This window comes from Pseudorca crassidens, chromosome 5 (assembly GCF_039906515.1).
Source record: "Pseudorca crassidens isolate mPseCra1 chromosome 5, mPseCra1.hap1, whole genome shotgun sequence".
In the NCBI taxonomy this organism is placed as follows: domain Eukaryota; kingdom Metazoa; phylum Chordata; class Mammalia; order Artiodactyla; family Delphinidae; genus Pseudorca; species Pseudorca crassidens.
The window spans coordinates 138,853,250-138,875,080 of record NC_090300.1 but is presented as its reverse complement, the minus strand read 5'-3'; the positions used below and the strand labels follow the sequence as shown (position 1 = coordinate 138,875,080).

Genomic DNA, 21,831 nt, shown 5'->3' with positions numbered 1-21,831 from the left:
TGGTAAGCATTAGTTTGTTCTCTATATCTGCGATGTTTCCTTTTTGTTATATTCACTCATTTGTTGTAACTTTTAGGTTCCACATATAAGTGATATCATACAGTATTTCTCCGTCTGACTTATTTCACTTAAGATTATGCCCTCCAGGTCCATCCATGTTGTTGCAAATGGCAAAATTTCATTCTTTTTTATGGCTGAGTAGTATTCCATTGTGAAGCGGAATTTTACATTTTATTTCATTTTAATTAATTTAACTCACGACCAGCTATTGAGCACTTAAAATGCGGCTAGTGCTACTGAGGAACTGAGTTTTTAATTTTGTGTAAGTTTAATTTAATTGAAACAGCCACATGTGACTCTTAGCTCCAGAATCAGGCAGCACCAGTTCCTCAATCATATCAATAAAGGATAGGACGTGAGCATAGAAAGGACCTACACAGTGGCTGCTCTCTGTGCCCAGAGAGGTTGAGATTGGCCCCAGATCACACAGCAAGCCCATGATTAAACTGAAGTAAGAAGCCAGGCTCCTTGTTCTTGTCTCGGGCTCTTCCCACGTTCCTTCTTTAAATGACAACCAAAGTCCAGGTGTGTACGGACCTATACACCTTCAGTAAACGTGTCTCACCCCACTGACTTCTCCACCGTGTCTGGGTTGACCCCCGGGCTGGTTCAGATGTAGAGTTTTCAGCTGCGTCTTCTCGCACTGCAGGGCAAAGGCTCGCTCGCGGGAAGGACAGGTGCAGCGGGCCTGGGAGGCCAAGCCGCACGGCTGTTGGTCCAGGTTCTGCGTCTGGCCTCTCTGCTGGTGGGATTAAAGCATCATTAGGCACCGTATTCCAGCATCCTCAGGAAGATTAGTTCTGTGCCCTTTCAGTTCACATGTATTTTCTAGTCTTTTTCTTCAAAGATTGCAGGCATCCACGCTTCCAGCAAGACAGCGGGGTGTTGCTTCTCGCCCCTGTGACTAATCTAAACCTTAAGAGAATTCATGTCCAGCGAGTTAGGGAGTCAGAGAGGAGGAAGAAGGAAGGAAAGCCTTTGAGAAGGCCCTCGGACGGGGGCCGCAGAGGAGAAGGAGGGCCTCTCAGTAACGAAGCACCCGCAGCCTTGCTCTCGAGGCATTTAGAATCTTCCTGCCTCCGCCAGCCTTTTCTTTTCCTCGGGGGTCCCTGGTCAGTCACTCAGGCTCACTGCTGGTGTCCTCCTTAGCTGTCCTTCCCAGCCACTAGTTGGCTGGAGGGGAAGCAGGAGTGACCCACCCTGGAAGGAGCTCTTCACGTTTTCCGGCCAATAGGAAGACCCTACCTTCGCGTCTGAAGGTCATTGGTCAGCACTTAGCGGTGAAGAGTGCTGGACCGCCTGGGGTCCAGCCCAGCTCTGCTGCCCCTTCCACGTGGCTGGGCGACTCACCACCCACTCTGTGCCTCAGCTTGCCTGCCTGGAAGTTGGGGGGGCATAGTCACGCCCCCCCCCCCCCCCGCCCCGCCCAGGGCTCCGGTGAAGAGTACGTGAGTCCATAGGTGGAGAGTGTTCAGAGGGCACAGCTCCACAGAGGGTCATTCTTCACACGGGAGAGGTGATGGCTCTCCCTGCCCCGAGGGTAGGTGACCTCCAGGCTCGGTGTCCCTCTGCCCCTCCGTCGGAGCTCTCGATGCAGGTGGGTTTGGGGAGCCCTGCCTGGGTGCGTGCAGATGGCTATACCCATGGCCCCAGAGAGTCCCTTTTCCTGGCTGCATCACACGAATGTCCCGGCTCGGCAGAGTGGCAGCTGGTGTATCTGACAGCAGGGTCCCAGTCCCCTTGGGGCAGCTGGTCCAGCCCCAGTGACCCCGTTGGAGCTGTCGGGATGCTGGCTCGAGGCTCATCAGGTAGCATGTTGGTGTTGGCAGCCATGCCAGTGAAGCGGCCAGCGCAGGCGCACGCGCGTCTGAACCTTTTGCCAGTGAAGACGTCAGCTCCGCAGGTGGACAGGACCGACCCCCCGGGAGCCTGATCACAGCCCCCGTGTTTCTCTTTCTCAGCCCGGGCTTCCACGGTGGCTCCAATGACAGCACCCGCCTGCAGAGCCTGGCCCCCGGATGCTGGAATTTGTGATGAATCCGTGCGTTGTGTAATTTGCTAAAATGTCAAACTCGGCTTGATCAGAACACAACATTTCTGGGATTCTATTCCTTCTTGCGGACGTTGCTCCATTTTCTTTTTTCATGCTCTGGGAAAAGTTTTGGAGAACTTTCTTTAAAACTGGGTAATTTTTCCTGCCTCTCTGGTGATCCTCTTTCCCTGTCTCCCAGCACACCCAGAGAAGGGAAATGGCTGTGGTGACTTTCCCCACTATCTCCTCAGCACCTACGATGTGCCGGTCCCCATGGCGGGGGGCTCATGTGCATGAGTGAAGTAAACGCGTGTATGGTGTTTGTTCTGTGCCAGGCGCTGTCGTATGTGCTTAGGAACGTGGACGGATTCAGTCCTCACACGAACCCTGGGAGGAAGATGCTGCTATTGTCCCCATTGGATGGCTGGAGTAACTGAGGCAAAGGGACCTGCTCATTGTTGCACAGCTGAGTTGTGGCAGCAGGATTTGAACCCAGCCTGTCTTATCCCAGAGTCCGTGTTCTTAACCGCTAACCGCCGCCACCCCACTGCCTCTCCACTCTGGTCCCTCACTTTGTTTGCAGCCAGCATCCCGGGGAGGTACACACTTGTTGCATGAAGACGCAGAGGCTTGGAGAGTTCGTGGCCTGTGGCCTGCCTGGGGTTCAGACGCCACACCCGAGGCCCTGACTCCTCCCCAGGTGCCTGGCAGCCTCTCCGGCGTTACCATCCCAGCCCCTGGACTTGGCCTCACCGCCTCCTCCCATTGCCTGTCAAGTACAACCAACTGACTTCAGGGGGCTCCAGGCTCCCCTAAAGGGGGCACATCTCTGCTCCTTCTCTATGGAACATTCTCGTATTTGTTTTTTCTGCTGTTCTGCCTTCCCACATGCGTGTTGACTGGTTCGGTTTCCTCTAGCTTATTTCCTCTGGACGGCTCATATCCTTTGCCTCTTCAGCTGCTGGACTGTTTATTTTAGGCAGCTCCACTGTCCTGCTGAAGGGTCAGGACAGTAATTCCTCTGAGTTCATCAATCGATATATAACATCTTTGTCCCTTTCCTGTCCTGCGACGACTCTGAAAATAATCACGTGCCCCTAATGCTGAATAAGGGAATGAGAACGTAGACCTTGTTCATCCCCCAGCTCTCCATCCAGCCTCACAATAAAAACCAAGTGTAGGGGCTTCCCTGGTGGCTCGGTGGTTAAGAATCCACCTGCCAATGCAGGGGACATGGGTTTGAGCCCTGGTCCGGGAAGATCCCACATGCCGCGGAGCAACTAAGTCCCTGCGCCACAACTACTGAGCCTGTGCCCTAGAGCCCGTGAGCCACAACTACTGAGCCCGTGTGCCCAGAGCCCGTGCTCCGCAACAAGAGAAGCCACTGCAATGAGAAGCCCACACACCGCAAGGAGGAGTAGCCCGGCTCGCCGCAACTAGAGAAAGCCCGCACGCAGCAACAAAGACCCAATGCAGGCAAAAATAAATTAGTTAATTAATTAAAGATAAAATAAACCAAGTGTAAACTGGCAGTCTTTTCCCCGCATGTATTATAGACGCATATGTCTGTCTGGGGCAGTGGTCGTCCAGGGCACAAGCCAGTCCTCTGATCTGTACACCCATTCCTTGAGGGCGGGGCTGTGCCTAGTTCACCCTGCACCCCAACCTGGGGCCTGAAGTGCAGGAAACTTCCACAAGTGTCTGTCAAAAGGAATGGCTGTGGGCAGCTCAGATGTATTCAATGGGAAGACTCAGGAAAACAAGCTGGCCCAGAACTTCCCATGCCCACGCCCACAGCAGTTTTCTTCTTAGTTTTCCAGACATTTCCCCATATGTGTATTTCCTGAACCTATTTCCTGTTCTGAAAACCATGCATACCTTTTCTCCATGTACCAGTTGGCTCCACAGCCAGAGGGCCCCTTAGCCCATCATAGAACTCACTGAGGCCCAGTTCCCCAATCTCTGGGAGGCTCTGTGTCCGTGACTATAAAACCCACACAGTTATTCCAGTTCAGGCCGCCTCTCGCTCCCCTCCCCTGCCTAAGGGAGAAACCGAGTGGGTTCATGCATGAGAATGCTTCACATCCTTAGTAAATCCAAGAGACGAGACAGCAGAAATACTAGCTAACTTAGCATCCCTTCGTAACTTCCCTAAAAGGAAGCTTGTGATTCGGGGTGGGGTGAGCTTGGGACCTCAGCCCATGTCACAAGCCAAATCGAATTCCTAACAGTTTAATTGTTTTACAATTTGTAATGATACATCTGGGGATCGGCCCAGCAAGGCTGAGCTTTGCACGTGGTAAAAATACGCTGTGCCTTGTCCAGCAGTGATAGGCGCTCTGTAAGCACCTGGCTGTTGGGTGGGAGGGCTAATTAGTATTATACCGAAACACATGAAATTGCGAAGATCTGAGTATTTTTGACCTACAAATACTGGTACTTCACTCTCATGCCTCCCTCTGTGATCAGGTTTCTCGTGTAAGACCATCTCACGGTGAACTTCTCCACAACTAGAGCAGGATTGAGGTCATCATATGAAGTCCCAGTCTATATACGCTCAGGTTAAGTTTTATTGTAATCTAGGTGAGGGAAGATTTAGCTCATTTTGGGGAGAAGGCCAACCAACATGTGTTTGGGATCCTGTCCAGCGCTAGCGCATGACTGGGCTCGTGGGCCCTCGGTGTATCGAAGCCCCTGTGACTGCTTAGATCTCAGGGCCCGATCCTGTCTTCACGCTCCCAGATGCGCTTAGAATGATCAGCGCCGTGTCCCCTTCCCAGGTCCTCCCGGCTCTCCAAATTAAGTCAGGCCATCGAGGTTTTCCTGTGGTTGTAGTGTGACGTCTCCTATAAATCACTAAGTGAGTAGAAGTCATAGGAAAATCTGGTCAGGGACAAGACGGCCTGAGCCAAGCAATGTTTCTTCTTGGAATCAGAAATCACAAGGAACAGACGACTGGGTCCTGTGTGCTTTTGTAGGCCACACAAGTCAACGTGGTCCTTGATACATGGTTGTGCTCCTGTAGGCTGTGGGTCCCAGTGTAGGACAATGACAGGCCCCTCGACGGCCCCAGAAAGGTGGCTCGGATAGAAAAGGAGGTCTGGGGTTTGCTGGGTGTGTGTGGGAACAAACTGTCCCACTGAGTTGACTTGCCAGCTAATCCTGGTGCTGGGAAAATGGGACTCCCCCTCTCCCACCCCCAACTTTAATCACCTGACGGATGTTGTATTCAGGGCCGCAGCCTAAATACCGATCCTTGGGTTTTATCAAATCTGTTTTTAGCCAATCAGTCAGGGACAGTGCCAGCTGGGTGTGGCCATGCGCTTCGGTGCTGTCACCCTGAAATAAGGAAGGCGGGGCTATTTGCGGAGTAGGCCCCAGCCCGGCAGGGGGCGTCCTGGCTCTTCTTGACCCCAAGTGCGCTGCGAGGCTGGGCGTTTCCCGCTTCCCCCCGCCCCAAGCAGACCTTCTCTCCAGAATGAAACTTCAGATATCTGGGTGAATCGGGTTTGTTTTCTCAGGTTTTTTGGCTCCCCGTCGTTTTTTTTCATCTATGTAGAGAGGAAGATTTGGTACAGACGGTGGGCCCTGAAAGCCTAGCAGAGTGCAAGGGGGTAGGAGAGCACCACTTTTCACCACTTTTGATGGCATCTTTACGGCTCAAATCCTGGGCTTGCTGCAGCTGCTGTGTAACCAGCTGTGTTGTACTGGAGGTGGGGAGAGGGGATGGGTCGGGTTAGATGACGGCTCTTCCGGCCACCTCCTGGAAACTGATGGCCCTTCGGGTCTTAGCCTGACAATCATAAGATCCAGCTTGTGGGGATCGCGAACATTTAGGTAGATCAATTAACCGAATTGGGATGCAGTGGCATTTAAATGACTTAAACTCTGTTTAGCCTCAAAGTAGTTGTGTTTGAAGCTCAGCTTTAACTTCCGTCGCTTTATTCATACCCTCCAGGGTTTCCCTTGTCCCCGGAGTCCAGCGGCATCCCTGCAGTGGCCGGTCCCTCTCCACTGCCTCCATGTGTCCCCAGGCCTTTGTGCTTGCTCTTCCCTCCTCCTGGAGTAGTTTTCTTCCAGAAAGCCATAGCTGGCTTCCTCACCCCTCTGGATCTTGGCTCAAATGTCACCATCTCAGGGAGCAGGTCCCAGGCCATCCTATTTCAACTGTACCCCCTTCCCCTGCACCTTCTGTCCGCCCCCACCCCGGCTTTGTTTACCTTTGTGCCGCTTATCCCCACGTGACATGCCACTTGTCTCACTTATTTTTAATTTATTTTTCTTCTTTATTTCTGGCCGCGTTGGGTCTTCGCTGCTCCGCGCGGGCTTCCTCTAGTTGCGGTGAGCGGGGGCTACTCTTCGTTGTGGTGCGCGGACTTCTCGTTGCGATGGCTTCTCTTGTTGTGGACCACGGGCACTAGGCGCGCGGGCTTCAGTAGTTGCAGCACACGGGCTCAGTAGTTGTGGCTCGCGGGCTCTAAAGCACAGGCTCAGTAGTTGTGGCACACGGGCTTATGCTTCGCGGCATGTGGGATCTTCCTGGGATCTTCAGTGGCTGAGGGGGGGAGGTTCGTTAACCTGAAAAACTGTGTGTCAGGGTAATGTGGAGAAAAGACTCTGTTGAAGAATGCAATTTAGAAAGGGAATTCAGAACGTTTTTCCTTAGGTTTCCGTTCTCATCCCCTTTTAGGTCAGAGTCCTGAGGTTGATATCCTGTGAGGCGTGCTCATCAGACATTCATTTATTCATTCACTTGTTCGTCCAACCAATATTTACTGAACTCTTCTGGCAATGTCCTGAGACCCAGGGGAAAACCGAGCCATGCCTTTGCCATCAGGGAATGTACATTTTCGTGGCAGAGACAGATAATTTTTAAAAATTTTAAATACTGCTGCAAGTAAAGCCAATGGGGAGCTGCGAGGAGCAGTAACAGGAGGGATTTCGTGGGGGCCCGGAAGTTTCTCTGAGGAGGTCTGAGGGGTGCAAAGAGGCAGGTAAGGTCCAGGCAGGGGGATGGCTGGTGCGGAGGCCTCAGAAAGAGTGTGGGGCATTCACCCAAGAAGCCAGTGTGAGCAGGAAGTAGGGAACAAAGGGAAAATGGGTAAGTATTGAAAAGTGTTTGCTGGCCTTCTGTATTAGTCAGCGTTCTCCAGAGAAGCAGAGCTCAGAGGAGAGATCTGTATCTACAGGCAGACCTCAGACACAGTGTGGGTCCAGTTCCAGAGCCCCCTAGAAAGCAAATGATTGCAATAAAACAAGTCACACGAATTTTTTGGTTTCCCAGAGCACATAAAAGTAATGTTCACACTATACTGTAGTCCATTAAGTGTGCACTAGCATTGTGTCTAAAAAAACAACATACATACCTTAATTAAAAAATACTTTATTGCTAAAAAATGTTAATCATCATCTGAGCCTTCCGTGAGTCATAGCTGTTACATCAAAGCTCACCAATCACAGATACTGTAACAAATGTAATCATAATGAAGATGTTACCACAAACCTTCGATTCGTGGAAAAAACGCAGAATCTTCGAAGTGCAATAAAACGAGGTCTGCCTGTATCTGTATGTATCTATGTGCCTATGTACGTATAGAAGCGAAGCTAATTTGCATATTTATAGATATCGGTATAGATAGCCTTACTCGGATGTCAGTTCCTCAGAGAGCTTCCTTGAATCTCTAGCTAAAGCGCCGCGCCGTCCCCCTATCCCTTCCCATCTGTCCTCACAGCTGTCTTCAAACAACTATATAAAACTTTACACCATTGCCCCTTCAGCTTGCGGAACTGGTATCCACGAAATGCACATCAAAGCATGACCCTCAGATAACAGATAATTCTTGTCTTTAGTACCTAATGTCACACATTTACGTGAGGCTGGAGGGAGTAGTGCGTAGTGTGCATTTAATTTTTGTCATCTGCATTCAGGATGCTCTCATGAATCCTCTGGTGAAAGTCAGACTTAGGAAACAGAGAGGTTTCTTTTCAAAGAGACTATCGCCAGGAGGCAAGCAGTTACTTGCTTCTGCGGTGGTTTGAAGAAGTCTGGCCTGCGAGCATTTTTTAAAATTTGTAAGCACATGATCCAAAGTTAAAAACAACTTAGGATCTTCTCAGTATTTACCTCCTTTGGAGTGATGCCCTCTGCATCCTTTGTAATTTTCCCTCCGGCTGTCCCTAATTATGCCAGCTCACCTAGCAATTTGATGAAAATCTTAGTAGGTGTTAATATCAACAGGATTATATTTCGTAGGGGAATGTAATTTTTCCACTGCAGTCAGCGATGAAAGAAGAGGAGGTTGGTGAAAGAAAACCTTTTGCCAGAAGGATGTATTTGAGGAGTTTTTCACAAGAACACACTATAATTATGAAGTTTTATTTTTACCGAGACCAATTTTTTTTTTTTTCACCATGGTAATGTCTGTTTTCTTAGATTTGGTAGAAACACTAGGAAAGAGAAATACTTTTGATGTTGGAAGGCTTGTTTTTCATCATTATTTTGCTGTGACGTTGTTTGCTGCATTCATCATGAATGAGAGAGACATTTTGGATACTTCGGGCTAACTGAGTTTCTGATTTCCCTCGGGTTCTTCATGTCCTCTGAGAGCCGGGATGGGATATGAATAGAGATTTCTTGAAATAGGTGTGACTTTTCTGCATCTAGAATTCGGGCAAAGGTGAAGCTCAGCAAATTGTTGCCTGATGGCAGGCAGCGGGCTGGGCATTCCAGAGGGCTCTTGTAAGCTGTCTCTGGCCAGCCCTGTCCTTGGGAATCCCTACAGGAGCCGGAGCCACTGTGCCCTTCAGCAGGAAGTTCAAAGAAAAGTTGTTCTTAGGTAGTTGGGAATAAACAGGTAGCTCTTGGTTAGACTTCTTAATCTGTTTAACTTCGCGTGCCTGTGCATGTGTGCGTGTGTGTGTGTGTGTGTGTGTGTGTAGTTTTTTTTTTTTTTCTTTTTGTTTTTCAAGAAGATGTTGGGAGTAGGAGTTTATCAATTCATTTATTTATTTTTGCTGTGTTGGGTCTTCGTTTCTGTGTGAGGGCTTTCTCTAGTTATGGCAAGTGGGGGCCACTCTTCATCGCGGTGCGCGGGCCTCTCACCATCGCAGCCTCTCTTGTTGCGTAGCACAGGCTCCAGACGCGCGGGCTCAGTAGTTGTGGCTCACGGGCCTAGTTGCTCCGCAGCATGTGGGATCCTCCCAGACCAGGGCTCGAACCCGTGTCCCCTGCATTAGCAGGCAGATTCTCAACTACTGCGCCACCAGGGAAGCCCCACGTAGTTTGGTTTTTTAATGGTCAGCCTTCAGGTCTCTACAGTGGCTGATCTGGTCACGGGATCTCTATAAAGTGTGGTTAAGTTTATCAACCTACAGATATTCAAAACAACATAGAGGCTCTTGGTATTAATTTGCCAGGGCGGCCATATCCAAGTACCACAGACTGGGCAGCTTAAACAACATACATTTATTTTCTCACAGCTCTGGAGACTGTAAGTCCAAGATCAAGGTGTCAGCAGGCGTGGTTTCTCCTGAGGCTTTTCTCCTTGGCCTTGTAGACGGCTGCTTCTTGCTGTGCCTTTGCCCTGTGCATGTCTGTGTCCTAATTTCCTCTTCTTGTAAGGACACCAGTCAGATTGGATTAGGGCCCACCCCAAAGGCCTCATTTTACCGTAATCACCTCTTTAAAGGCCCTATCTCCAAATATAGTCATACTCTGAGGTACTGGGGGTTAGGGTTTCAACATGTGAATTTTGGGGGGGGTGTCACAATTCAGCCCATAACACTATTAGTGTAATCTTAGCTCTCCAGCTGAAACAGAGTGTAGAATGGGGGTTATCAGGACTTGGGGGATGTGGGGGAAATGGGGAGATGTTGGTCAACGTCTTATAAGTTATAAGTTGGTCTTATAACTTATGGCAGTACAAGATGTAGAAGTTCTGGGGACCCAGTGTACAGCACAGTGGTTGTAGTTGATACTCCTGTAGCGTATACTTGAAAATGTGCTAAGAAAGTAGATCTCACCGTGCACACGAAAAAAGGGGGTAACTATGTGAAATGATGGATGTGTTAATTAGCTTAATCACAGTAATCATTTCACACTGTATGTGTATATCAGTTCATCACGTTGTACGCCGTAAATATACACAATTTTTATTGTCAATCAGACCTCAATAAAGCTGGAGAAAATAAAAGCATCCGCAGGAATTTATTAGCACTGTTATTCCTAAAACAAGCAATAGGTGTTCTGTCTTTGATCCTCAGCTGCTTCCCCCACACCTCACATCCAGCCCAGGTGCAAGGTCTTTGGGTGTCTCATCAGAAGATGTTCTGAGTTCACCTACTTTTCAGCTCCACCTCCCTCTCCACCATCTAAGCCAGCATCATGGATTGCCTGGGTTATTGCAATGGCCTCCTAATCCTGTCCTCCACCCTTGCCCCTGCTGGAACTCTGGCTCTCCACGTAGCAGCCAGTGGTGTTTTTTTGTTTTTTTTTTTTGGCGGTACGCGGGCCTCTCACTGTTGTGGCCTCTCCCGTTGCGGAGCACAGGCTCCGGACGCGCAGGCTCAGCGGCCATGGCTCACGGGCCCAGCCGCTCCGCGGCATGTGGGATCTTCCCAGACCGGGGCACGAAGCCGTATCCCCTGCATCGGCAGGCGGGCTCTCAACCACTGCGCCCTCAGGGAAACCCCGCCAGTGGTGTTTTTAAAACATAAATCAAATCCGGTCACGTCCTTGCTCAGAATTCCCCAGCTGCATCCCAGCACATTTAGTGCAAACTCCAGAATGCTTTCCTGGGCCTATAAAGTTGTCCATGAACTGGCCCCTGTCTGCCTCTCCTCCTGGTCTCTGCTTCGGTCATGCACCCACCACACTGGCGCGTTATTTCTCCAACGCGCCAAGTGTGGTCCCTGCCCCAGAGGCCTGGAATCCTGGAATGTTCTTCCCAATCTGCACACATGGTATACTTCCTGTCTTCTAGGTCTCTGCCCAGGTGTAACATCCTCTGAGATCTTCCTTGAGCCCCCGGCTAAACTAGCGCACTGTCCCGCACCCAGCCCCTCCCGTATGTACTCACAGCTGTCTTCAGAGCCCTTGTGGCTCCCCGTCCCTCCATCGCCACATCTGGGTACATAATGGCGTATTTCCTGTCTGTGCTGGACTGTAAACCTCCCGGAGGCTTCCGTCCTGTTGACCCCTAGATCCCAACCACCCGGAACAGCGCCTGCTAATGAATGGGTGGGAAATCACAACTGAAATTCTGGGGCTCACGGGAAACTTTGGTCAAAGGCCAAGAAGGCAGAGTGCCTTTGCCCGTGAGCAGACCGCCCCTCTGGTCCAAAGTGGTCACAGGGAGAAAGCTTCCACCCAGACTCCACTGGGCCTAGACCAATTCGTTGAGAAATTACCTGCAAGAGTAATGACCCCTCTGGCTTGAAGGAGAGCAGGCCTGTTGGCATTTTGATAACAAATTCAGAGCTGGGAGGTCACAGACAGTCTGGTCCCTAATTCTGGGGCTCAGTGGAGAGGCACCTGCTTTGTAGGAATGAAGCAAGCCCCCCGCCCCAGGAGCCACCCAGAATGCACGCTCAGCTGGCATGCCGGCCACTTCCCCATCTTCCTAACTTTTTTTTTTTTTTTTATTAATACCCTATTGGTACTGTCATGCAAGGTATCCTGATTGGGTTTAAATTTTTCAGGTCCTATAAGCAATAGGGACTTTTCATTTCCAGTGAGTTTTGTCACAGATGATGGGATTGCCATCTGGGAATAACCGCTCTTTTCCTTTGGGGCTCTTGGCTTCCAAGATCAGAATTTAGCAAATGGTACCAGGAGAGTTGGGGGCTTGCAGGGGAGGGAATTTTCCTGAATTTCCTCTTCCTCCTCCCCCTTCTTCCTCTTATTTTTCTTCTTCTGTTCAAGGGAACTTTTCATGTAAGAGGAAAGAGGGGGTATGAATAAGACTTTCTCAGACTGACAAGATCTTTTTTTTTTTTTTTTTTTTTTGCGGTACGAGGGCCTCTCACTGTTGTGGCCTCTCCCGTTGGCTCACGGGCCCAGCCGCTCCGCAGCATGTGGGATCTTCCCGGACCGGGGCACGAACCCGTGTCCCCTGCATCGGCAGGCGGACTCTAAACCACTGCGCCACCAGGGAAGCCCCGATTCATTTTGTGAGTCTTGGAGGTGTTCATGTTTGTGCTGCTCTGCATTTCAGAAGGCTTTACACTCTCCTTCCTTGCTCTGCCCAGTTCCGAGGTATCTGAGCAGAGGCGTGCAAGGACCCTAGAAACAGCGTCTTGATTTGACTGGGATGTTGGAAACGGCATCTTTCAATTCTAAGACACTCTGACGAAATGATGAGGGAGGCTCAAACACGTTGGTTACCTAAACTCTCCAGCTTGGATGCCTGTCCGGTTGCTCTTTCCCACAGAGAGGAAGACAAATCTGGGGCGACTCTGAGCCTGGCTCTAGAAGGGCCTAGAACTCCAAACTCACTGCTCAGTGCTTTTGTTTTCTTGTGGTTCTTCTTGTGCTTGTATAAAGGCCATATTTGGGGAGAGTGGGATGCATTGGGAGATTGGAATTAGTATATATACACTACTATGTATAAAATAGATAACTAATGAGGACCCACTGTATAGCACAGGGAACTCTCCTCAATACTCTGTGGTGACCTAAAGGAGAAGGAAATCCAAACAAGAGGGGATATATGTATACATATAGCTGATTCACTTTGCTGTACAGTAGAAACTAACACAACATTGTAAAGCAACTCCAATAAAAATTTTAAAAAAATAAAATTAAAAAATGAAGGCCATATTTGAAGCTCTGGCCTAAAACCCCACCCTGTCCTCCTTACCTGTCCTGTTCCCAAGCCTCCCCTGTGTCGCTGGCCTTTCTCTGCTTTGCCTTGACTCACAATGATCTTTCATACCCATGTGAATGGGACACAAGCAGGGTGGTGGGAAGCTCCCAGGTCTCAGGCTTCAGACCCAAAGGGCCCGGTCTTGGGGTCCCTGCTCTGTGCAACATCAGTCAGGTCCTTTAATCTCTGTGGGGTTCGCTTCCATCATCCGTAGAGCAGGGCGAATACCGCACACCTCTTAGGATCACGATGAGGCTCCCACCCACGCGAGCGGCCTTGGAGAAGCTTCCAGAGCCCTGCCGGGCACTTGGAGGGTGAGGAGTGCAGGCGGCCACCCGCCCGCCCCGTCACCTCCCCACCTCGGTTGTCCGGAGCCCATCCCCCTCCTCCTGCTTTTGCAAGTGCTGTCCCTCCAGCTGCCTCGAGTCCCAGCCCATAATTCCTGCAGCCCCAAAGGACGGGCCTGGATGATATAGCCTGTCAAGTGAGCTGCACTGATATTTGAACACGAGCCCCGATCTGATTATGCTTCAGTCATTCAACCCCAGGCAAGAATGGATTCATACTTTCCACTGCTGCCTGCGCCAGCTGGTTTCCATATCAGCTGGAGCCTCAAGAAGATGCAAGGACACGCTGTCATTCTTTCCATCCCTGCTGACCCTGCTTGCTATCGGGGTGAATGCCAGCACGTTTGGCCAAAGGAAGTTGCAACTGCTGACCGGGCCATGCAGACCGGCCTCCCTTTCCAGCACACTTGGGGAGAGATAAGCTGCCTCTCGTTGTTCTAAAGCTGGACTCGCCTTGCCTGGGAAAGCAAAACGAATTCTCCTTGGGAATTCTTGGTCGGGTTCTCTTATTTTGAGCTGTCGACGTAATTGCAGTGCAGATGCTTTGAGTCTGAAAGTAATGCAATATGACATTCTCCCCTGTGTTCCCTGGTGTTAGTTGTAAAGAGTGAGATTGATAGAAAAGTCCATATGGATTCTTCCCAAGAGCCCTGGGAGACAGATTGGAGGTTGTTATTTCTAGTTTACAGAGTAGAAAGGCAATTTTAAAAAGAAAGAAAGAAAGAAAGAAAGAAAGAAAGAAAAATTATTCTGCTCGGGAATATCTCTGAAAAACCAGTGGCCCAAGTGGAATCAGAGTTCACGGCCCTGGACCTGCCAACCCTGCCCCTCCCTCCTCTGAGCTCAGGGACGTTGGTTGCTGATTCTGTTTCAGTTTTAGAAAATTTATTCAAGGGAAATGAGACACGGGTCTATTTTAGGACCCCTGACTAATTTCGTTTTATTCTGTTTTCTGTGAAGCAAAGAGTTATTCATCAGCAAGCATAGGTGATGTCTGAGTGATGCAAGCACACTGGGTTAGGTTTGGGGTCACGGTTATTGAATTGGTCGTGAGCATGTATTAAATACATGCATTGAATCATATGGTGTAAGAGCTGGGAGGAACTTAGTAATCATTTAACCCAGTGGCTCCTGAACTGGGCTGTTTATCAGAATCACCTAGAGAGCTTATCTAAAATACAGGCGCCCCAGAACTACTTCAGGCCCCGGGTCAATGACCTGGCCTCTGTCTTTAGCATTGCATTTCTGACGAGCTCCCCAAGTGCTTCCTAAATAGCCAGCCTAAACGTCTCTAAAGGACCCACATTTGAGAATCGCTAAATACAAATCTTTCTGGTTCTCATCTGCTTGTTTTTTTTAATTTGTTTGTCTGCTTATTGTTTTTGTTGTTCTTGGGGTGAGGAACCCAGGGCCCAGAGGCTCAGGGACCTTGCCTAGGGGTCACACGACTAGTCAAGTGTCAGAGTTGGGACTGGAAACCCAGTTCTGCTCTTCCCAGGGCATCAGTGTGAACGTAGCTCGACAGCGTGGCCAGCAGAGGCTGGTGGGCAAGACGCCGTCTGCACACCTGGTGACGTGTGCCCCAGGCTCCTGCAAAAGTCGCTCTGGCCAGGATGGACCTCTCAGAGGACCTACGAAGTTCAGGAGATTCTACCCCGACGCTTTGGAAGCATTGCTTGGGGGAGTGTCTAGAAAGCCGTCTCCGTCTCTGCGCAAGCGCACCTCCCCAGGGCACAGATTGGACCCCCCAAGACCGGAGCAGGTGCCAGGGCTCGGCCCTGGAATACAGCTGGTCTGTCCAATCTACCTTCTGCCCTGCGACAGCACCCTGCCTGGGAATCCTGCTGTTACACAACCGGTTCAGTTGTTGTAGACAGTGAACTTCACCTGTCAGTGCCTTCAGTTATATGGCCCATTTAATTTTATTAAAAACTTTTATTCTAAAAAAGAAAAGAAACCCAAACCACTTTTTCCCCCAGTTTTGTTGAGATATAATTGACATACAGCACCGTCTAAGTTTCAGGTGTACAGCATAATGATTTGACTTAGATACCTCGTAAAATGACCACCACGGTAAGTTTAGTGGCCATCATCATCTCACATACATACAAAGTCAAAGAAAAAAATTTTTTCCTTGTGATGAGAACTCCTAGGATTTACTCTCTTGATAACTTTCATAGATAACATAGGGCAGTGTTAATTATGTTAATCATGTTGTACATTACATCCCTAGTACTTGAAGTGGCCCATGTAAAAATGATTGTCCAGTAGGCTTCCGACGGGGCACTGACTATCTAATTACTTATTTGGCTCAGTGGAGAGGTGATAAGAGTGTGTAGTTTGGCCTGTCTCAGATTTCCAGGGGGTCTGGCTAATTGCTACTCGGAGTGGGAGAACTACTAACCTAGGATGTAATACATTTGTTAATTTCCTCCTGCAAGATAATCCTGATGTTTCTCTTCCATCCCTCCCCCTTCCTGGAGTTTCTCAATCTAATATTCTAACTTATTTCGAGATCAAATAGGTAGAAATTTTCCATATTGTACCCACCCTTGGTACTCATTTAACATGGATTCCAGTATGATGTCCTCATTGGCTTACCTAAATTATGCATATTGGTGTGTGTCGGGGGATCATGAGGTAAGTAATCAGAGAGATACAGGGGCAAGGGCAATGTAAAATCATCTATTTCCACTGCACACGTCTTTGTGTATGTGGTGTCTCTATTTCTTTATTCCCATTCAGATATAAATACAAACTTTTCTGTTCAGTTAAGAGCAAACATGTCAGTATATGTTAATAACTTAAAGATTCCAAGGTCTAGGAACCATATGACCTGAATTCCATCCTTACCCATGGTGTGAACTTACTGCCAGCTCTGAGCTAGCCTCTGCCCCTGCCTCTCTGGATCTTACATTCTCCATCCGCAGAATGAACGGCTGACTGAATAGCTGCTAAGGCTTCCTCCTACTCTAACATTTGAGAGTTGCATCTCTCTAATGATGCAAACAACCCTACCCAAAAGCCACACTTTTAACTCCCATTCGATTGTAAAAACATTGCCCATTCAAGTAATAAGAGTAGGAAATCAAAAGCAGAGAAATGTGTTTACAGCTGTCTTTTAGAAGTTGCAAATTCAAATGTCTACAGGTGACAGGCTTGCATGCAAATGGGTGAAGCCAACCATGAGCACGTATCTTGGGAACTAAGGAGCACATGCCCCGTCTACAGAGGGCAACTTGTCAGCTCCAGTCTACTGTCGCCATGCAGGAATGCAAGTCACCATATCATCAAGAGAAGTCAGACACCCAGCCTTTTCTGTTAGATTTCCTGATAGTTAAATCTCCACCACACGCGTCTTACCCTTCTGCCTTTTTGAATCATCACCTCCATGTTGGTTTGTCCTCAGGACTCTAACCGTAGCTGCCTTGGCTTCCTCCTCCTGTTACCACTCCCAGTATTCTGCTGACTGACACATCCGGACCCCTCTGCAGGGCTGTGGAACCAGCTAGCCACCTTCCTAGGGGACCCTCCACTCGGACGCTGGCAGGCGTTTCAAGCTCTGTGTGCCGGAACCCTGGCCGTTGTCTTTACCCCTGAACTTGCCATCCCTCTTTTGTTCTCTCCCATCCACTCAGTTGTTTGTGCCAGAAACAGGGAAGATGCAGCCACCTTCCCTCTCATCCTCATTTAATCAGCCTAAAGTTTTGTAGATTTCACATCTAAACATGCTTTCCATATGTTTCCACTTTCCCATCGTCTCTGTAAGCGCCTCAGTTCTCACAATACCTCTTGCCTTAGTTACTGCATCAGCCTCCTACCCGGCCCTCCTGTTCTGGTCCGGTGACCTCCAGTCCACCTCTAGCCTGCTCCTGAGGGATCTTTCTAAGACCTATTCCCTCATCACTACGCTGCTTTTAACAACTCTTCCACACTTATCCCCCTGGTCTATAAGGTAACGTTCAAAATCCTTACTTTGCAAATACGGCCTTTTGTCTGCCCCTGCTCGTGCCTCTGCCCTGTTCTTGCAGTTCCCGAACACATCTCATCAAGGCAGGGGTGCAGAACCACCAGGGGTCCCCAGAACACAGCACGCTGTGTGCTGGAAACTGACGTTGACTCCACCTGGGATACCTCACTCCCCTTCCGCATTGAGCAGACCCTTTCCAGTCCTTCTGATAGCCTTTAATTTAAAAAACAAACAAACAGACTTTCTGTTTTAGAACAGTTTCATGTTCACAGCAAAATTCAGTGGAAGGTAGAGGGGTTTCCCGTGTACCCCATCTCCACACGTGCCTAAGCCTCCTCCATTATCAGCGTCCCGCACCAGGATGGTGCATTTCTTATACTCGATGAACCGACATGGACACATCATAATCACCCAGAGTCCACAGTTCACGTTACGGTTCACTCTTTTTTTTTTTTAATTTTTATTTCATACTGGAGTATACTTGATCAACAGTGCTGTGTTAGTTTCAGGTGTATGGCAAAGTGCTTCAGTTATCCATATATCTATTCCTTTTCAGATTCTATTTCCCATATAGGTCATCACAGAGTGTCGAGTAGGGTTCCCTGTTCTGTACAATAGGTCCCTGTGGATTATTTTATATGTAGTCGTGTGTGTATGTTAATCCCAGCCTCCTAATTTATCCCTCCCCCGCACCTTCCCCCTTGGTAACCATGAGTTTGTTTTCTAAGTCTGTAAGTCCATTTCTATTTTGTGAATAAGTTCATTTGTATCCTTTTTTTACATTTCACATAAAAGAGATATCATGGGATATTTGTCTTTCTCTGTCTGACTTAAGGGTTCACTCTTGGTGTTGTACGTTCTATAAGTTTGGACAAATGGGTGAAGACGTGTATCCACCATGATAGTACCATACAAAGTAGTTTCACTGCCCTGAGAAACCTCTGTGCTCTGCCTGTTCCTCCCAAGTAGCCTTTCTCCTCCCAGTTAACTTCTAATCTTCTCAAATGAAGAAACAAAGAAACTGTCTAGTATTGCCAGTGCCTAGCACAGTTGCTTGCCGTGTCCTTTATTATTAACAAGTGTTTGGTGAATGAATGAATGAGTTAGCAAGTCATTTAAAAACCAAGTCATAGAATGGACCCGAAGGGGAAAGCATAATTCATTAAGCATCTTTGCGTCTTCTCCCACCTGCTCCCTCATGTGTATGATAAAATTCATCTGACTGCAGTAGATTTCCTGCCGAGCAGCAATTAGACCCGCTGGAAATCTGCCCAGTTTAAACTTTGAAACATCCACACGCATTTACCAAAACGTGCACATTTCTCCAGTGTGTGTGCGTTATTCTCAACCTGCTGTAATTCGCTTCTTCTAAAGACGATCCTCGCTGGCTGGTTTGGGTTTTGTTTTTAATAAAATTCATCCTTCTTCCTTAAAAAGGAAGCCTGAGTTTCAAAGCACACAAGACAGTCAGGGAGTGATTTAAAGTAAAAAGGCTGAACCCCTCACAGCTGCCCACCCGCTGCTCGCCTGTTCTGAGTTGGATGGTGGCCCAGGGGCTCTTGTCTCCTTGTCACAGACTTGTCTGGAAGGCGGCCAGAGCCCTGCCCTAGGAGAGGCCGCAGTTCTCATTGCTGGAAAGAACAGGTCAGGGAGAGGACTCAGCTGAGGCTGGGGGGTGCAGGTGTGAGGCTGTGGAGCTCGTGGACTTGGTCACTGACCTGCTCTGACAACGACAGTACAGAGCAATCCTGGGCCGGGCAACGGAAGGAGGAACCTGGGGGCCACGTACATTGATAGAATCATGGAGTTTTGTCTTTGAGTGGTTCCCAGAGACCACCTACATTGCTGAGTTGTTGGATGCAAATCAAAATCTCCCTCAAGCTTCCCCACACATTGTCTTTTCTTCTCCTCTAGTCATCCCCGAGGGGATGCAGCATTTTGGAAACATCTGGAGGGCCCTGGTCCGCTCACTCATGAACTCTCTCACTCACTCAGAGTAAGTAAGCGAGACTTAACCATCCCAGACAGCGTGGTGGAGAGAACCCCAGCTCTGGTGCTATACAGGCCTGGTTGGGGCCTACTCAAGTCCTTTGAGTTTGTTTCCTCATCAGTAAAATACACCTCAGAGTTGTCCCAGGGATTAATGAGCTGGTGTGTTTTTGTTTTTGTTAAAATTTATTTATTAATCTACTTAGTTTTGGCTGCATTGGGTCTTCATTGCAGTGCGTGGGCTTCTCATTGCAGTGGCTTCTCTTGTTGCAGAGCATGGGCTCTAGGCGAGTGGGCTTCAGTAGCTGTGGCTTGCGGGCTCAGTAGTTGTGGCACGTGGGCTCAGCAGTTGTGGCGCACGGGCTCAGTTGCTCCACGGTATGTGGGATCTTCCCGGACCAGGGCTCGAACCTATGTCCCCTGCATTGGCAGGCGGATTCTTAACCACTGTGCCACCAGGGAAGCCCTGAGCTGGTGTGTTTGAGGGTCACAAAGTGGCTGCCGTTTCATCTACTCTTCTGGGTTTCAGCTGGTGAATTTTTATGCATGTCCTTGGTTAGTGGAATTATGCTTAGGAAGTCCTAACACTGCTCTTTCTATGTTAAATGCCTTTTAGAAAATACTTCTACTTTACATCTTCCTCTCTGTCACCTCCAGGCATAGAGTCTTCAGGCTCTAGGTGTGACCTTATTTAAGATGAACCCACCTTGAGAGCAAGACCATCTCGGCCACAATGTTTGGCAGAAAAAAGAAGCTCCATGATCAGAGAGAAGAAGGGGAGGGAGGGAGAGGAGGGCAAAGGAGGGAAGAAGGGAGGTATGTCACTAGCAAGTTGAGTGGGTGGTCCCAGGCGGGGACGAGGTGCAGAGCTCATGTTTGCTTTCCTGTGGAGTATTGCCATCCGTGCTGAGGTGGGCCTAGGCCATTTGGAGGCACCCAGGCATGGTGGCAACGAGGGGCCAGGTCCATGTTACAGAGAGTGGCTCACACTGACCGCATCTCTGCAAAGCCCCACCACCGATTTTGGTAACAAATGATCCATGCTGCCGTTGGAAAACTCTTTGGATAGAAATTGGCCAGTTTTAGCAGATTCCCTCAAATTCTGGAATCATGAGTTTCCACCTTCCTTTTCCCATCACTCCTTCTCAATTCTCTCTGCCTGTCTATTTCCACCTTCTAGCAGTCATACTTTTACTTTTAGGTGGTTAACATTTGCCCGTGTTTTATTCATAACTGGATTCTAAAACCTGTACATCAGTAAGTAGGGTTTACGCTATTATAGCTATAAAAATATTCTTCAGTGCTGGGCCAAGCAGTTGGTTAGGGTTACATTTCCTTCTAAGCAGGTCCAACTTCATGACCCGGAGGCACTTGAAGAGAATGTATTTAGCGTCAAAGGCAAATGCAAACTCCTTTTATACACTCAGAAAGCTGCCAATTTAAAATCATGTCATGCTATGCTTTACTTCATATTTGGACCTGACTTTCTTGATAGACTTCTATTTTTCTTAGAGTTCCCGTTACGTTTGTTTGTTCGTTTTTAAGTGTCACGCTGCTTCATCACAGTCTTGAGTTTGCAAGAGTCTTGCATCTACATCTGCACAATGATGACAGACATTCTGTTTTTCTCGTTTTGCCTTCTGGACTGACTCTTCTCAAGATGTGAGGTTTACCTGCCACCCCCGGGGAGTTTTCGTCACTCCTTCCCTGCTTTCTCTTGTGTGGTTTACGCCTTCATTTTGCTGGACTTCAGTCACATTAACTTCTCCCCTTCCCTAAAGAGACAATAAAAAGTAAGTTGTCTGATATCTTGAAGATATCTTGAAATATGTGTATTTTTTTTTAAGCATTGCACCTGAGTGCTAGTTTCTCTGCGTGTAGAATTCTTTAGTGAATATTGTTTTCTCCAGAACTTTTAGGGAAAGTTCAGTGTCTCCTAGGGTCTAGTTTGGCTGACGTCACTCTGACTTATACACCTTTGTAGGTAACTGCTTTCTTTTTTCTTTTCAAACATCTCTCTTTGTCTTTGATATTCTGAGATGCTCTACTCATGTTTCCGTGTGTAGGTCTTTGTAAGAGGTAGTCTTCATTTGGTAAGTTCTTTCCATCTGAAGACTCATCTCCTTGAGACCTGAGGAATTTTTTTTTTTTTTTTAAGCATTCCTCATCTCTTCCCCTTCATTTATTTCTCTTCTTTCTGGAATCCTAGGAGTTGAATGTTGGGTCTCCTAAATTGTTCATCTATATCTCATAATTTCTGTCTTTGTGTTTTTATGACACGGGTAATTCTGGCATTTTTCTACTAATTAGAGAAGCTTGTATATTGTATAATGTATATTGTAACAGCAACAACAAAAATTACAAGTAGGAGTAATTACCAGACGGATTCAGGCCTTGGGGGAGGCAGGAGGGAACAGAATTGAGGGAGCAAATGAAGGCTTTATCTTTGGGAAGGAGGAGGGATGCTTCTTATTGACAAGATAGTCAAGGAGTCAAGTTAAGATACAGAATAATGTTATAGTACAGAGGGGAGATGTTGACTCAAGTTTCGGGGCCTTGATAATCTTA

The 21,831-nt window shown here is 48.4% G+C and overlaps 1 protein-coding gene and 1 long non-coding RNA gene across 2 annotated transcripts in view; both read left to right on the top strand.

The window, feature by feature from the left end:
* Positions 1-21,831, top strand: part of RCAN1 (regulator of calcineurin 1) — a 95,501-nt gene that overhangs the window by 17,969 nt on the left and 55,701 nt on the right. The window lies entirely within an intron of this gene.
* LOC137225421 (uncharacterized) overlaps positions 1,499-21,831 on the top strand; it is a 39,623-nt gene continuing 19,290 nt past the window's right edge. Inside the window, exon 1 of the long non-coding RNA XR_010943831.1 lies at positions 1,499-12,262. This is a non-coding gene — a long non-coding RNA (uncharacterized lncRNA). The remainder of the gene's footprint in view (positions 12,263-21,831) is intronic.